The sequence below is a fragment of the Hypanus sabinus genome, chromosome 17 (genome assembly GCF_030144855.1).
Source record: "Hypanus sabinus isolate sHypSab1 chromosome 17, sHypSab1.hap1, whole genome shotgun sequence".
Lineage (NCBI taxonomy): Eukaryota > Metazoa > Chordata > Chondrichthyes > Myliobatiformes > Dasyatidae > Hypanus > Hypanus sabinus.
Genome location: NC_082722.1, coordinates 26,873,743 through 26,889,070, shown reverse-complemented (window position 1 = coordinate 26,889,070; position 15,328 = coordinate 26,873,743).

Below are 15,328 nucleotides of genomic sequence, written 5' to 3'. Positions count from 1 at the left end.
AAGAGACATCAAAACGCAGGTCGCGTAGATTAATGAGCAACATGGGTAATTAACTGAAATTCTCTTTTTTATGCAAAATGAGCATTATTATTTTAAAATAACACGATCGTACCATGTTATTTAAATATATACACGTAAAGCTTTGGAGTAAAAGATAGTGTGTTTACATGGAATTACTAATAAACTCCGCTGTTCCTCGGAATATTTACAAGCATCCTAGAACATGAGAAATAATAATTGAAACAAAAAGAAACTACACAACGAATTCGGTGGGCCAGCCAGTGCGGATGGAGGTATGCGGGCGTTTGATGTTTTCAGCTGGAGACTCGGGATTTAGAGTGTAAGGAAGATGCGCAGTACATAAATGTGAAAAGGAGGTCTGCGACCGGTGATAGATGGGATGGAGTGGTGGAGAGTTTGCAAGCGGAGCGAGAAAAGTTTGAACTAATTTGCTCATTGCGGAATTCGGTAAAAACATATAATAACGGCCGACTCACACATGTTTTATGAAGGTGGATTAAGGGATTTATATTGGACAGTTAATGGGAGATATCGTTATCATCCAAGAAATCGATACCATGGGATTACGGGACCTCCTACGGGATCCCACCACCAGTCACATCCCCCCTCCCCAGGTTTCCTACGCTCCCTACGAGACACCCTTATTCATGCATCCACTCCCATTCGTTCCCACCGACCTCCCTCCAGGCACTTATCGCTGCAAACGGAAGAAGTGCTACACCTGCCCCCCACACTTCTTCCCTCACCACCATTCTAGGCCACAGGCAGTCCTTTCAGGTGAGGCACCACTTCACCTGCGATTCAACTGGGGTGATATACTGTATCCGGTGCTCCCGATGTAGCCATTTATACATTGGGGAAACCAACAGCAGACTGGGAGACCCTTTCGCCGAACACCGACTCTCAGTCGTCCAGCAGTGGCAGCATCTCCCTGTGGCCACACATTTGAATTCCACAGACCACTCCCGCTCCGATATGGCTTCCCATGGCCTCGTCTACCATCAAGATCAGGCCACACGGAGGTTGATGGAGCAACACCTTATCTGCCCTCTAGGTGGCCTCCTACCGGCCGGCATGAACATTCAACTCACAGACATCCGTTGATACCCTAGCCCCCCACCCCCTTACCCCATCCCTATTTATAATTTTTATCTGGTTCTTTTTCTCTCTCTCTTTCCTCCCTCACTATAATCTCCCCCCAACCCTACCTTTCTTAACTTTTATTTCCCATAATTCTCCACCTTCCCCCTAGCCCATTTCCCTTCAGCCTATCAATTCCCAACTCTCTACTTCATCCCTCCCCCCACTTCTTATCCCCCTTCGACCATCGTATGTTACTTCACTCCTAATGAAGGGCTTCGGCCCAAAACTGTGTCACTACCTCTTCCCATAGATGCTGTCTTGACTGCTGAGTTCTGCCAGCATTTTGTGTTTTTATTTATTTCCAGCATCTACAGATTCACTCGTGTTTCCATGGATTAATGCCGTTCAGTCGGCAGGGCAAAGCGACATTTATTTAAAATAACATCACACACAAAATGCTGGTAGAACACAGCAGGCCAGCAGCATCTGGAGGGAGAAGCACTGTCGACGTTTTGGGCCGTTTATTTAAGATGTTTAGTGAAACCCATTTTGCGTGGAATGCGTCCTCAGTGATTCGCCGAAGCATTTTTAACGGAGATTTCGACCTCTAATACTGAAGTGAATCAAAGTGAGAAGCCAACATTACGTCTGGAGTTTAGAGAATAAGATATCGTTTATCGATAAACACATAACAGAACATTTATTGGATTGTTTATTAGTAGAGTAGTGTTTCTAAAATAATGTAACAACTCAAAGCGATAGAATGGGGGGGGGGTGCAGGCGGTGTGGCGGTTTTTCGCTATAACAGCGTAGCAATTAGTGATGGCGCCATCTGCAGGCCGTCGCAGTGACAGAATGGATTTAATTGGGATGATCTGAGGAATTTACAAGTTTACAGATAATTAAAATCACTGAAACCGTTATCATTTATATTATTATTGCAAGCATTTTCCATCTTCTTTCGACTGTACTGCAATATTTTTGTCAGATCAATATAGTACAGACGTGCTATTGCATCTGTATCAGAGAGTGCTATTGTCTTTTTACGCAGGGCATTCTCCATTGCGAGCAAACATTGATTCGTTCGAAACGACGTTGAGTTGCACTGAAACTAAATACGCCCTGAAAAGCACGTTGGAGAATATTATCAGCGCTTCGCAATTCCTTGAGAAATTGGTCACTCTTGTAACTTTGCCTTTCAGAGAAATAACAAACGACTATTTGTGTTTTATCATGAGTAGATAAAGAAATGAATAAGAATGATAAGCGTTCAAAGATCTTGTCAACAACGAACACGATATAAATCTGCATTTTTACTTGAAAATAAATATGGTAACAATGTTTAAAAGTGGAGGAATTGGCAAGATTTGACATGTGAAGTGACCTAGGGAAGGAAGTGAATGAATGTTTCTCAAAAGGACATCACTGCCAGAGAGCATATCCAGCGGAACATGTCTGAACAGTCAACTCTTGTTTCCAAGCGTGTACGTTTCTATCATTATCAAACAGAGGATTTAATTCTCTGCCGGAATTCTCTGTACCTGCTCCCCACCTTCCGCAGTCCAGCACCTTATCCACCTGATGAGCAAAAATAATGTAATATTATAACAGGATGTTCACATCTATCTAACCAGGAATTAATGCGTCAATTTAAGAACTTTTGGCCAAATAAATATTTGGCATATTTCAGATTTGTTTTGCCCTATTGGGCAATTGGGAAGTTACTAATCGCTGAGGAGCTCTGTGAGCAAGACAATTTTCTTCAAGTGTACACTTCTAGTCACGTGATTGATATATAAAACAACTTCCCAACGTCGACGTTTTTCAGTCAAATGTTATGATTAGGCTAAACCTGATTTCATTTATTTTGACCATGTACGTATCAACCTCTGTTTCAATGTCGGCTGGGACAGGTACACCGGTTCCGGTGCATTTCTCTTGCTTTTTTTTGTGCCCTGGGATTTCTGTTTCTACCCTTGTCATAAAGAGGGCATTGCGAGCGGACCCAAATTCAAGACACAGACATTGAACTACCAGGAACATGACGAGGTGTGAGAAGGGAGCAAGGTAAGAGGGGAAGAAAGGGCGCAGGAAATGGCACAGGCCCTGGACGAGACAAGGATTCTGGGCTTGAGCTAGGACTTGAAGAGGATAGCGGAACCAGGACATGGAGCTGGGAACTAGGAGCCTGGGCTTGGACTCAGAGCGCGATACTGGACAAGGTCCCAGGACTTGGGTCTTGACTCGGGCTCGGACCCAGAACTTGGCGAAGACATGACGAGGTTACAGGACTGGACGTGAGACTCATGGACAGGACAAGAGAACACCAGCACAGGTTGAGGGAACCCCAGCTTCGTCTGGGCAAGGTACTCCTGGGCTGAGCGAGACATAGCTACAGGGTGAGCAGAGGCAACAGGTATGGTCGTGAGACTCTTGGACAGAACAGGGGAACCTCAACGCAGGTCGAGGGAACCCCAGCACCGGGCTAGGCAAGGATACCTTGGGCTGGGCGAGCCACATGACAAGACGAGAACACAAAGCCGTGGCTTGGACAGGATCAAAGAACACTGAGCCTGGGTAGAGGGAGAACAGGAACGCAAAACACAAAGCCGGGACCCCTCCTTGGGTACAGGAAGTAGCGCCAGGACTCATAACACAGAACGCTGAACACGACGAGACAGTTCCCAACGCTAGGTAGCGGCAAAACGGCCTGACCTACCTAGCAAAGTCATGAACACAGTCAGACTGTTCCAAACTGGGCGAGGCTCCAAATACAGGCAAGGCGAGACAAGTTTCCAGGCAGAGGCAAGGCGAATGGAGGCAAGGCTCCAGACAGAGTCGAGACGTGGCAAGGCTCCAGGCAGAGGCAAGGCAAGGTGAGGCAAGGCTCCAGACCGATGAAAGTCGAGGCAAGGCTCCAGAGAGCGACAAGGCTCCAGGCAGAGGCGAGTCGAGGCAAGGCTCCAGGCAGAGGCAAGGCGATGCATGGCTCTAGGCAGAGGCGAGGCAAGGCAAGGCAAAGCTAGGCTAGGCTAGTCTCCAGGAGGTAGGTGAAGGGAAGGGATACAGAAAAGGGGTTAGAACAGGAACAATCCAGCAGCCCGATGGTGAACCTTGAGGCTATTTATGAAGCCAGCCCAAACAAGAATCAACTGCCTCAACAGAAACTGGGGAAACCCGGAAAGCATGGAATACGGATCATCGACCGGACTGTGAACCAGAATGCTGATTTCACAGACCGGACCATGTGATAGTGCAGTTGTATTATACAGCTAATTTGGAGTAACAAGCAGTGAATGTATTAGAAACAGATGAGAACTGATTTTTTTCAGAATACAATTTTACTGATCAATATTCAAACATAGAGGTGTTATCGCGAGAACCTGTTACGATTTTTTTCACATCTTCAAATCTCTATTATGAACGTTGACATAAGTGAACAAAGAATAACTGTTCAGTTGGCGTTTCTATTACCCGGCAGCGAAGTTTCCCTCGCTAGTGGTGACAAATCTCTTGATTTTTTTTCATCCTCTGTGGACTCTAGCCGCAATATCTTGGGGGTGGGGCGGTACTTTAGGCAAAGTAGGTTTCTTTCCTGAAATGATCGGGGACTGTACAATGGAGATTATGACTGGGCAATAGAGAGAGGCGGAATGGTTTATTCCCAATCTTTTTCCTCAATTACTTACTTGCATTTTTTTCCAGTGATAATCGCTTCCAACAAATCGAAGAGAATATTGATCCCTTATCTTCCTAAATTATACCGATTAACATTGCAAACCGGTTAACCGATTGTTATATCGATTAACAACCTTTGTCTCATTGCAAGAAATTAAAAGAAGCAATGCCTCGGTCTGCAGTTATTGATAGTCTATAGCTCTAAACTGCAGTCGGATTCTAAGCTTCACAGTCTCTTTGATGTATTTACATCTGCGTACAATGTATGTTTCTTTAGATGATTGGATGCTGAGGTGTTCTTGGAATCGGGAAGTTGCAGAGCAGCGTAAGTCAGTTTGACAGCTCCATTTGATTTAGTCTGTGAAAATATTTCAAAATCAGCGGTTAATCGAGAACCCATTGAGTTGAACAAGTAGAATCAATAATTGTAAAATAAATTAGTGATGCACTCAAAAGTTATTAACTTTACACTTCTGCCGCTTTACACAAAGTTTATGTCAACATTGTATCAAATTTTCCTTTTTTTGATTCATTAGGTAGATCAACTCAAACAGCTCGTGTTGTCCCACTGAGCAAGGAGCGTTTCTCTCCTTACTTGAAATGAACTTCAAATAATCGAGTAATCAAGTGGGTAACTCCTTGAGGCAACAGGTAGAGTACAAAATTTTTCGCTAAGTCAAAATGCAAACGCATTTTGTGTTATATATATCTGATTGCCGCAAACTGTTAAGCCTATAGATGTTACAGGTGTTTCCTCAGTGACACCTGCCAACAGAACTCCAAATGCATACAGACACTGTCATCAGCGGATAACACACAACTGATACAACTAACGTTGGCTCTTTGCTCATTCATGCCCTATGGTTACTGTTTTGTCTCAGTTCGGTATTTCCATGAATAACACTAATGTTCCGATGGATCAGTGTTCCTAGGTTATTATCAGAGATTCGTGTTCATTACGGAGCTGGTAATGGGCTTTGGAAAGGATAGCTGTTCCTCCTTTCATGTTTTTAGTGTTTCCTCATTTGCAAATTATATATGAATATCATGGTCCCGTCTGGCTGTCCCTCGTCTCGCTCCTGTCTACTTGATTAGGCCTATTTCCAGTCGTTAGATTCCCGATTGCTGCGAGTTCTCTTAATTACAGTATACCAGTTTTCCATCGGAGACTGCAGGATAAGAACAGTGGCCTAAAAAGCACGGGCCGCCAGTTCGTTGGTCTATTCCCATGTGATGACTTCGTTTCCCGACCGCTTAGAACTATTCGTTCTAAGTTCAACTCTAGTTTCAAGTTAATCCATGAACACCCTGTCTCCATGTCAAGTCACCATATCAGAGCTCCATATCGAAGTTCCTTCTGTTTATCTGTTCCGCGTTTGCGACTGGGCAAGCACATCTCAACCCTATCTCTGCTGCGGTTTCCTGAATTTGAGGTCGCCTCCTGTCACTGCATGTAAAAATTAAATTACATTCGTGAAAGCAAGGGAAGAACGATCATTTCGAGGGATTCTGCAGATGCTGGAAAGCTTGAGGAATGCAACAAAAAATGATGATTTAATTCATTAGGTAAGGCAGCATGCATGAAGGTAAATAAACTGTCTATGTTTCTAGCGAAATCACTTTACCAGTAAAGCAAAAAAAGGAGACAGAAGCTAAAATAGGAAGGTGGGGTGGGAATACAAGATGGCAGGTAATAGGAGAAAACGTGTGTAAGAAGGCTTGTGTATACTGGGGGATGGAATGACGATGAAGCTGGGAGGTGACGATTGGAAAAGGTAAGGAGTGCAAGAACGTATCTGATAGGAGGAGAGAGTGGACCAAGGAAGAAATGGAAGAAGGAGGTGATGGGCAGATAAGAAGAGGTGAAAGGAAGCCATGATAGCGAACAGAGAGAAAAAGAGAAGGGGGATGATGAAATATGCATCAAAATTTAGAGATACCAATGTTTATGCTTTCAGGTTGAAGTCCACCCAAGTGGAAGAAAACAGAGCTGAGAAAAATTTCTGCTGCAGATATCCTTACGGAAACATAAAAACCTGCTCTAAAATTAGGAAGGTGACTAATGAAACACAAAAAAGACGTTTCCAGTTTTAGACAGATGGTTATACAACCGATAAAGTTTTAACACATGCTAACAGAAGATTCCAGGTGGGACAAATTTAATAACATTGAATTGCAGAAACTCTGCAGTAACATAAACAAATAAAACGCACAGTAGATCAGGAAACACGAGAGCAAAAGAGAAACACTTAATGTTTATGTTGCTTACTGGGGAGAGGTGTTCAAATTCAAAGGAGATTTTTTTCTCTTTCCCAATATGTCGTTAGAGAGTTTTAATTCAGGATTAAGTCCAAAATGGGAAATGATAATACATTTATAAGTTTCAGGCATTGTTTTCAAAATTTTGGAAGATAATTCAGCGTAGCCTCATGGAGTATGGAGTTTAGTTAACATGTGGGTATCACTATGCACCAAACACTGCACGATTAATTGGAAGAAAATATCCGATTCCATTGCAGGTTATGCACTGCTGTGCAGTTCCTTGTTGGGAATCGGGGTTAGAAACTACATATGACATTCCAAAACAAGATTTTGTTGCATTTATAATCTTGCCTACTCTGTCGTCAATTCAAATGTAACATATATTGCGAAATGATTTGTGCGTGTACTGTATTTTCCCCATTGACCAGTACACAGCAATTCTCGTAAACCGATATTTGACATCTAAAATACCTCGGTCTCAGATTTGTATTTAATTATTTGTCACAGGAAATATGATTAACAGCCTAACATAGATTAGTATATAGTACCGTTCATCTTCGTGCACCCGGTCAAGAATCAGATTCAACAAGAATATTCAAATACTTCTTGGATTTGTACTTCAAAATGAAGAACTGTCGGACAGTTTTATTCTTCCCTACTGAGTTCCAAACTTTAGAACAACATGAATTTATAAAAGCTCTGCTATATGGATACACCACTCTGAAAGAAGACAAGCCACTTCACCTACCGTCTCTTCATTCTGACATCTGTCCAAAGAACTTGTGTTGATCCCTTAAGAAAAATAAAATAAATTATTTGCATTCGAAAAATTGGAGATTATTCGTCAGATACCAATTGAATTCATCGCGTAAGAGGAACTGCTGAATTTATGAATCTTTTAGAAAGCCATTTGTGGTATCAGTTGTCTTAATACAGTGCATCAACATAACGGCACAATGGTCAAGAGTCTTCGACTTTTAACGAAGCTGTAAAATGATAATAAATAGCATATGTGGCCGTACTACATTTAAATATTGTCGCTAAAATTGAAATTAACATCAATGAGACATGCACGAGTTCGTCAATGTTCTTTACAGTCACAGTAAGACTAGACATACGCCCAGTTGCTTACGTTTCAAAATTGGATCTGCCATTGTATTGAAAACGACATCTGAAGTATTCCAAAGGAATATAACGGCATTTATGAACAAGATGCATCATGTAAATACAGCGAGTGAACTGGTGAAATCATTGCACTTGAATATCCAGCTTGTGTTGTGCCTGATGATTATCAATGTAATCAGGTTCGAATATCACAATCGATGTCTAATCATGCTATAATGACATTTATTCTTTTTGAAATTAAATATCTTTAGGGCTTCTATTTTGCGCAAAAACATGTGAAAGCGATCAGGGTTCTTACCGTGCGATCTCTTTAAACTGACTTTTAGCAAAACTATTATCAGAGCTAAAATTGCCGATCCGCCCACTACACATGACAGAATTAATTTAGTTTCAGCGTCTTCTGGATCTACGGGTGGAATCAAGAACCTGTGAAGCACTTATACAACTAAAAACAAATGCACATATGACAATTAAAAATACAAACTATTTCATAGGCTGCTTTCAAATTTCACTTCACGATAACTGAAAATATATCATCTGGCACCAAATGTAAGTTACCACCTTTGTTATAACACAATGAGATATAAAGTATAAGTTTTGCTATGTCACAATTTTGGCAAATGATCCGAAGTTTGCTGCCTTACAAATACCGCACGAATTCAATTTCTTAATTCGTCCTACACGATTTAAACTAACGGAATAAGTCATTAGATTTTGAGCATTCACGTTGAATATTCACTGTCAATTACTAAGCTACCTGTTTGGGTAGCTGTCCAGTTATGGTTCTTACAAGGGCGCATTGACACCACCCCTATAACCTGTGAGCTCTTCCATCTTATATTGAGCGCAAAATATTCTGAACATGCTGAAATCCAGAGTAACTCATAAAATCCTGGAAAACTCAGCTGATCAGGCAGATCTCAATTATCAGTACAAAGTACGCTACAGATGCTGTGGTCAAATCAACACCTATAAAAGCTGGATGAACTCAGCAGGTCGGGCAGCATCCGTTGATACGTTCAATGGAATCTGCCCGACCTGCAAAGTTCATCCAGCTTTTGTACGTGTCGATCTAAATTGTCGACGTTTAAGGCCCAGATCCAACATCATGGCTTCATCGAGACACAATCTTACCTTGGTCCAGGATGTAGCTGAAACCTGCAGGCACCGTGAGGGAGACATGCGACACTAGGCAGGTGTAAACATCTCCCCAAGTAGACTGCGTGATTTCCAATACACTAAACGCTTCGTACTTGCCATCCACGCTCCGGTTTGTCACACTTTCAATTCCAGTGCGAATTTCTTCGTTATTTCTTAGCCAAATGATTTCTAATTTCTCCGGGTAGTAGGCAGCCGTTTTACAAAGAAGCTTTCCAGGAGACGAAAACACTCCAACAGGAACAATTTTCAATGGCGTTGGAGGAGCTTGAGTGAAAACAAAGTTATATTGGACATTTTACATCTATTTCAGTTCAGGTAGATCCTTCATCTCCGCACCAACTGGCATGACACTCAACTATTGAATTGGTTACCCGTCAGTATTAACCAGCATCTAATAAATTATTTTAATTTCCGATCTGTTTATTGTTGCTCAACCATACACACAGACCTCTAAGCGAAACTTTGTTCTTCTGGAATTAGTTGCAAAATATATGTAGTCACACACAGCACATGAAGTTATCATCCAGCACGGACAGCCACAAGATAAACAGAACAAATACAGTCACATTGGGAGATGGATAAAGGAAGTGTTCAGAGAATACACTTCGACAGTGAAGCTAGGAGGTTCAAAGTGAGGGAGACATTCTCTTTTGAATGGTATTTGAGCTTTATTGCACAGTTGACTTTCAAATGCTTGCTATTTTTGGATTTTTTATTTCATATCAAGACTGAGCAACAAAACCCAAATTATCACAGTATTCACGATTATCACGAGTGCCCATGGAGTTTAATTTTCTGGCCGCTCAACTGCTTAGGGTCTGTTTCAGGTCTTGGGTTTGAGTTTCCACGTCATAAATATCCAGTAATACAGCTTTCCTCGGAATATGAACCACTCCTACATCAATTCCCCTTGTTGAATGTGGCAAATCGTCTCCTCCGTGAAACAACCAGGAACAGAAATGCAAATTCTAATTAAGCACATTGATTCTATCGTTCCATTCTTTCTAAATCCAGCCGTCCAGCAGCATAATGGACGACAGTGACTTGGCACTTCTATAGGATCGCTTATGGAAATGATGCCCTGCAGAGGATCAAACAAGAACTGAACAATTTCAGTTTCACAATTATACAGAGCTCACTAAAACGTGAGCCCAGTTTTAAGGTTTTGTAAACAGGATCTGCTTCCGCGACAGCTATGATCGGTGTCTAACAGGAGAGATTCAATAGTTAGATTGTTTTATCTGTTTATCACAGCAGTTAGGATTTCGTTCTGCCTACAATAGCCATTCGGGGCACATGGTTGCCTGACTCCACATCCCACACAAATACCGACGTCATTATTCTTGGCCTTCCCAAATTCTAGGTGATGGACAATGCCAAGGTGAAAAAGAAAAATCGAAGCATTCTGCATATACATTAAGAATAAATAGAGAGCGACAAATAAAATTGATCCCTTTGAAGATCAGCGAATTCAACAATGCATGAAACCTAAAAAGTTTAAGGGAAATCTAATCAATTTCCATCAATATTTACTCGGGAGACGTACACAGAGGCTATACAACTGAGGCAAAACAGAAGCAATGTCACTGTCCATATACGGATTACAGCCTTGAGAGAAATTAGGGTGCGGATATCTCCTGAACATGGCAATGTGTCTTATCGGACCTCGTTGGAAGCTAATGCAAAAAGTGAAAGGGCCCCGATATAGGTGTTCAGAATGTCCTTAGTCGTGGGTGAGGTGTCGGAAGACTGGTATTTAACTAATGTTTTAAAACCACATAACTATTGGATATAGGAACCAAGTTAAGCCATTTCACCCACCAAGTTTGGTCTGCCATTTGATCATAGCAATAATATTCCTCTCAGCCCGAATATGCATCCTCCTCCCCGTTGTTCCTCATGCCCTAAACAATCAAGATTATATCAACCCCTGCTATAAATATCCAGACTTATAAAGATTTGGTCTCCATAGCTACCTGTGGCAAAAAAAAAAATCCACTGGTTCACCACTCTCTGGGTATAGACATTCCTCCTCATCTCCTTTTTAAAAGGATGCTCATCTATTCTGAGGTTGCGTCCTCTGGTCTTAGACTCTCCCAGCATAGAAAACATCCTCTCCACAACAACACAATCAAGTACTTTCACATTTAAGTAGGGTTCAATACAGTCAGCCTTATTTTTTTCTGAATTCTAATGAAAACAGGCTCACAGCTCCTCGTATGATTAGCTATTGAATTCTGGAATCATTGTCATGAACCACTTTTGCGCCCTCTCCAGTTTCAGCACATTCTTTCCAATATAAGGGGAATTAAACTGCTGGCAATATGCCGTGACGCCTTACCAGTGTTTCCTACGTCCCAATATTCATCCTTGCTTTTATATTCTAGTCTTCATGAAATGAGTGCTACCATTTCCGTTGCCTTCCTGGCCACAGATGTAACCTGCAAGTTAATCTGTGTGGAATACATCACACGGTCTTACTTCAAACCAAGTCTCTTTGCACCTCAATGTGTTTGGATTTTCGCTCCAGTTAGAAAATAGTCAAAACGTTCATACCCTGAACCGGTGCATGACCACATACTTCTCAATGTTGCATTCTATCTGCAACTTCTTTGCTTATTCTCTATAATCTGTCTAAGTCCTTCTGTACCCTCACTATTTCCTAAAAACTACCTGCCTGTCCAACTATCTGCACCGCGTCTGCAAACTTTGCAACAAAGCAATCAATTCCGTTATGCTTTTCATTCCTTCAAATAATTCAGTCAGAATAGTCTGTCGAGAGTTTCCTTGAGGACATTGGGCTGTTTTATGGTGTGTTTTATTATGTGTCTCCAAGTAACCTAAGACCTGCTCCTTAACAACGATCTCGAACCTTGTCAACCAGTAAGGTCGAACTGACTGGCCTGTGGTTTCCCCTGTCTGCCTCTCTGCCTTCTTGAAGAGTTGGGTGAATTTTAAGATTTTCTAGTCTTTCAGAAACATTCCAGAATCTAGTTATCCTAGAAAGCTTTTTACTAATGCCTCCTCAATCTCATCAGCAACTTTTAGCAGAATCCTGCGATGTACATCATCTGGTCCAGGTAAATTCGATACATTCAGACCTTGCAATTACCCAAGAACTTGCTCTGCTGTTATGTCTCTAGTTTTGCCGTTATTCAAGATAGACTCTCGGAATAAGCCTGGATATTATAGGCTAAAGGGTATTACAGATACGTGGGTAACTTATTGGGAGATATTCTGAAGATTATGATATATAAATAATTAAATAGAATGGCCATGATTGCCAATACATATAATTGTTTTGTTCAAGATAGGCTGTGTCTAACCAAACTTAAAGAGCTTTCCGAGGGGGTTACCATGGATCTTGATGAAGGATAACAGTGGATATGTTCAACGTGGATTATAGCAAAAGCTTTTTAAAAGCTCTGCATGGTAGTGGTGGTTTGAGCAAGAACATTCGCTTGGCATTCAGGATGAAGGAGTCAATTGTCTCTAACGATGGCTTCGCGGGAGAAGCTAGAATATGGTAGCAGATAGTTGTTCTTTGAATGAAGGCTTTTGACAAGTGGTGTGCCGCATGGCGATGACAGCTTGCAGCGGGTTCTAGACCAGGTGTAAAAATGGACTGAAAATGGCACATAGAATTAAATGAAGGTAATTGTAATCTCTTGCGCTTTGAGGAGACAAACCAGTCTCGGATTTAGTCAGTGATCGAAACTTGCATTGTGGAGTGCGGTTAAAAAAATGATCTTCGAATATCTATCGAAAAAACTTTGAAAGTGGAGCCAAAGACGGATAGTATCGTAAAGATAGTCTTTGTCAAATTGGCATTCATACACCAGATTATTAAGCGCTGAAGATAAGATGTTATGCTGAAGTTGTATTAGAAGTTGGTGAGAACAAATTTGGAGAATTGTTTGCAGTTCTGGCTAACTATCTGCAGGAAGTGATCAAAATGAGTGAATGAGTTCAAGGAAAATTACAAGGAGTTTGCAAGAATTTGAGGGCATGAATTATGAGGAAAGGTTTAACAAGCTGGATTTCTTTCCATGATAGGTAAGGGAATGAGCGAACGTTTGATAGAGGTAGACAAAATTATGAGAGGTGCAGACACGGTGCATGAAAGTCTGATTCATCCACTGAGGTTTGGTGAGAATGTAATTAGGAGTCAGAGATTAAGAGTCATAGGAGAAGCATTGAAGGCAAACCTGAGCAGTAAAGCCTTCATTCAGACAGTGATGCTATTGTGGAATTGGCTGCCAGTGGAAGTGTTGAATGTGGGGTTGTGCCCGCTTCTCTACACTTTACTGTCAAACCCCATCTAAATTCACCTTGATCTTGAGAGGTCGATATTTCTCCCCATTTGAAAGCAGAAAGAAAAATAGATTTTGCTAATCCTGCATGACAAAAGGTGGAATGACAATTTGCAGTCCATGCGACAAATTGTCACTTTATGTTGGAATTAACTCGCTTGGAAATGTGTATTATTCCTCTCTACTTGTCGATGCGGAAATGGAGCACTGTGCTCTTGATTTCGACTTTTGATAGGGATTATAAAAGTTTTCAGATATTTTGCGTCCTCTGTGATGACGAATCGAGTTATCCAACTCCAGCCATTCATATTACTATTAATATTGCTTCGACCTCTTGCTTGCAAAACAATCCTAACCATGCTTGTACAGTAATTTGTTGTATTGAGAGTACCTTCACGATAATAAGGATAAAGTCCGAAGGTATCACAAACCTTGGACACCAGTTTAACTGGGAGATAGCTGATGAACAGGGCTGGTTTAAAGCAATGAGAAAGAGTCTGGGGAAATACGATAATATAAACAGAATTAACTCTATTATGTGCCTCAAAGATGCTACATGAAATGTGATTGACTCTTCTGATCTTTATAATTCTGAATTTAGAACATCTGGACTGGGGTGTAGTAAACGTGGGAAAGAATGTATTCTCGCCGTTCATTTTATCAAGAAGAAACATTTCGTTTTATCGTCATCACTAAGTTTGATGTAAAATGCACAGAGCTGAAGATCTCCAAACAGCCACACTCACCGAACACAGAGAGCCTGGTGCCATTTCCTCTCCCGAGATATCGTAGTTGATAAGTTGCTACACAGTAATACATTCCGGAGTCGGCGACTTTGACATTCGATAATACAAGTGAACCCCTTTCCCTTTCGATAGTAAATTGCATTCTGTTGTCCCTTTCTAACAATGTCTTGTCGTTGTCCTTCCACCAACGAACGTCAACAGTATTTTGCAATAGTGGAAATTTGCAGAACATGGTAACATTCGCACCTCGCAGGACGTCCAGGTTCCTAGGGATTTGAAATACTTCGCTCGCAGTTACTTTGACGGCTGCCGGAAAAATAAGCAAGAGTGTTAGCAGCAGTTAAACACAATGAATTAACAAAAAAAAACTAAAGACGTAAGTTATTGGACATCTAAGAGCGAACGTCGAACGAATAGCTGAAACACTGTAACCTGATATGCTGCCGGCACCCAGAATTAAATATTTAAAGTAGAATATTAAGTTCGGAAGCGGCAGGTATAAATTAGCGTACTTAGCCAAGTAATAGCCAGAAGTGCCAAGCACGAAACCGTCAATTTCTCCGACATCTTGCAGAATCCTAATGGACCGATTCCTGCAATGCAAGTGGTGTTTTAAAGAATTTGCTGGAGGACAATATCTTCGTGAGGAAATGTATTAATCATGTAAACATGACGTAGGATGACGCCACCGCAATGCAGAATAATGTGGTTCAGATTTAAAATATGCCTGGGCTGGGAGGAAAATAAGAACTCTAACAGTTCTAATTTTTTTGCGTGGCCTGCCTAGTACGTTCGTGATAATGATGGAAATTTTTCCCTCTTGCTGAATTCAGGAATTATCCAAATCTTTATTGAGAAATAAATTCAAATCTGTACTCTAGGCATTTTGATGGTAAAGATGGAAATTCACTTAGGAGTCGAAGAATGTCTAATAAGATT